Genomic DNA, 3356 nt, shown 5'->3' on the forward strand with positions numbered 1-3356 from the left:
TTAGTAGTTACCAAGGTGTTTCTCTTTTCCTCTTCGCTGTTCTTGCACTTTCTCTGTTTCTGGTCATGAGTTCGTCACCGTGTTTGATGATTATTTCAGTTCTTGATACTGGTGATGAGTTGTCCTTTGAAGTTTGTGAGATTCTATATGAGACTGACAGGCTCTTGATCTGCTTCCGTCAGTCGCTGTTTCCGAGCTCAAACCACAGGTTCAGGGTTATGGCTTGTGATACAAACTCCCATACCAAACTCCTGCCCTTATTACTTGCTTCTGTTACCTAAGCTTAGTAAGTAGTTTTCAATATTGTCCAATGTTTGATGTGATGTGCATTGTTTTTTGTTTTGTGGTTGTTCCGATGTGTGAAATTTAAGGAAAGAGCCATTTAATAAATGCCAAGCAGGGCAATGCAAGTACAGCCAAATATTAGAGTTGATGTGCAGTCTTAGGTCTTTTTAATCTGGGGTATTATAGGCAGTACTTTAAATCCAAGTCTTCCTGGCCTATTTTCCTCCACCTTTTTGTAACTACTCGGGGGCTTTTGTTTGGCAGTACTAAAAATCAAAGGAGCTGGTTCTTCTTTTTTCCCAGTTCTTTCATATTAATGAAAGCACCTACAACTAGCCTGTCACTCCTATCCTACACAGCAAGTATCAGTGCGTGCCACATTTCCCTGCAGTGCTGGGGTGAAATCTTGCCACATGCTAGGCAAGTGCTTTGAGCTACATCCTAGCCCTTAATACTAGCACACTTTAGCATCTTTATTTTACATGTTTAGATCAGTACGAAAACCAATATTCTCTTTTATATCTTGTTGAGCTTATAAATGCCAGCAATTTAGAATTACACCCCTTAAATCGAGGTAAAAATATTAATGCAAAGGTCACTTAAAAGAGGTAGATACCTTCATTTTCAGTTAATTGGATAGACTTAGATGTGTCTCGGGAAATACTAGCAAACATCACATTTGACAAAGATTGAAGTTGACTGTCTTTTGGAATAAGGGTTTGCTGCACATTTCCTGCTTTTTTGGCCTGGATAACAATGTCCCTGTCTTCACAACGCAGAGAAGCTTTGAGTTCAAGGGATGGTTGTGAAAAGCAACCACTTAGGGGCCCTTGGGAATTTGGGCTCACTAGGAAACTACTAATGGAAAAACAATTAGCTGGATATTTGAAGATGGTAAACAAAGAATTGGATGTTTTTCTGAAATACAAAGTTTGTCAGAACAGGCTGATGGGGGTGGGTTTTCCCCCTTCCTGGCAGTTGAAGTTTCAGCTCCTGTTTCAAGTTACTGTTGCTTATTTTTCCAGTTTCTATTTCCACCTGTAAAGTCAGTGGCATGGCACCACACATTTCATTTTGCCCTTATTGAACAGAAAGTTGAGTTGAACTGAATCTTGTTGTAGTAACATTGTATAAATAGTGGCTCCTTTTTTTAAAAAAAAAAAACGTTGTAATGCCTCCTGATGGATATAATTTTGTGGTTGTATTTAAGATTGAAAATTGAATAAATCACACCAGCTTCCTGAAAAATGTTCATAATGCATCTTTTGGAAAAAAAACACATGCCTACTTTGCATATTTGCATTAACATGGTAAAGATTGTATGAAATACCTGTTTTTCAAAAAAAAAATAAAGGTTCAGTCTTAAAAGATAAAGCATTTAAGATCTGAATTTATTGAATTAGATTCCAGAAAACCTGTTTTGGAACATGGGTAGCTCTCTTTCCCTCCATTACCTCCCCAAATTAAAAAATTTCTATAAAATTTTTACTCGTTCCATTTTTGAACATTGAAAAATTTCAGTAGGATAGTTCTTTGTATTAAAAAAATCAGTTTATTAAGCTTAATTTTGGCAATATTTAAGAAACAACTGGCAGACTCCCTGGGGCACAAACTCTCTAAAGGGAAATACAAATGCCCAGCTTTAATACCTTGCAGGTTTCATTTGCTGTGCCTAGGCTGTCAGGAAGATTTGTTTTAATGGTTTCATCATCTGACACATTTCAAAAGATCACTTCTTAGGTAGGTGTGTTGGCATAAATGTGACAAGGCCAGCCTGGTCGACATACTGAATTCCAGGCCAACAGGGGCTACAGGGAAGACCCTGTTCCCAAACTCCAATAAACAGATCAAAAAACATTCAGAAGCAAGTTCCTTTAAGGGTGGATGCTTTTACTCATTGGGCTACTTGGAAAGTTTAATAGAAGGTCTTAGGGTAGCTGAATTTGGATCAGAATCTAGGAACAGCCTATGAGTAACAAGAGTCCTCTAGAGAACCAACCTGCCGTCTTTTCATCTAAGTCTTACAGGCAGGAGTGAATGTCTTCTTTAAGTTGTGCATGGGGATCCTGGGTAAATTCAGAAGCTTCTGAAGCAGCAGTTTCTCAGAGTATAAATGTCGAACTTTAAAGCCTATTAAGCACTCTGGACTCTTCTTTGGAAATGGATGTTCCTGGGCTTCCAGCAAGCTGGATGTGTCACTGTTCAGCCTGTGTAGCAGCACAGACTACTTGGGTCCTTTTGTTCCCTTAATCTTTTGAAGAGGGGGAGGAGGGCTCTCTAGCTTTAAAAAGCTCCTCAAATAAGGTCTCTGCATATTACAATCTATCTCCCCCACTGAACACTATTCCAAGTGGCACTTTACCCAGGCACCCCTTTCCCTTGCACAGCTTTGTTGTGTTTCTACCTGACCCAAGTACTTTCCACAAGGTGTGTGACAAATCATATACCTCTCGTGAAATTCACCATGTTGCTGGAAAGACCAGGCTTTAGAGGTGGGATGTGTTTAAAACTTCCCTTGGGGGCCTGGAGAGATGGCTCAGCAGAGGTCCTGGGTTTGATTCCCAGCACCCACACAGTGGCTAACTATCCGTAAGTCCAGTTCCACGGGATCTGACATCCTATTCTGACCTCCAAGGGCATTACACCACCATGCGCCTACCTACATGCATAAAATGACTAAAAAGAACCTGGTAGATACTGAAGGAATGAATGTTTTCAAAATATATTGAGATCTGAAACATCCGAGGAGGCCAATCTTTAGCATGGTTTCTCCTTGAATAACAAAAAGCAGTTAGGGCTAGAAAGATGGCTCAACGGTTAAGAACACTGAATATTCTTGCAGAAGACCCAGGTTTGAATCCCAGCACCCACATGGCAGCTAACAACTGTCCATAAAGCCAGTTCTAGGAGATTTAATGCCCTTTTCTGACCTCTTCTGGCATTGCATGACATGGGTGCACTTACCTACATGCAGGCAATACATACACATAAAATAAAAATAATAAAATACTAAAAATCAAAGCAATTAACACATTTGAAATCCTGGAGATGGTGTGGTAATCTGAATACTT

This window comes from Nannospalax galili, unplaced genomic scaffold (assembly GCF_000622305.1).
Source record: "Nannospalax galili isolate Female #2095 unplaced genomic scaffold, S.galili_v1.0 scaffold172, whole genome shotgun sequence".
Classification (NCBI taxonomy): domain Eukaryota; kingdom Metazoa; phylum Chordata; class Mammalia; order Rodentia; family Spalacidae; genus Nannospalax; species Nannospalax galili.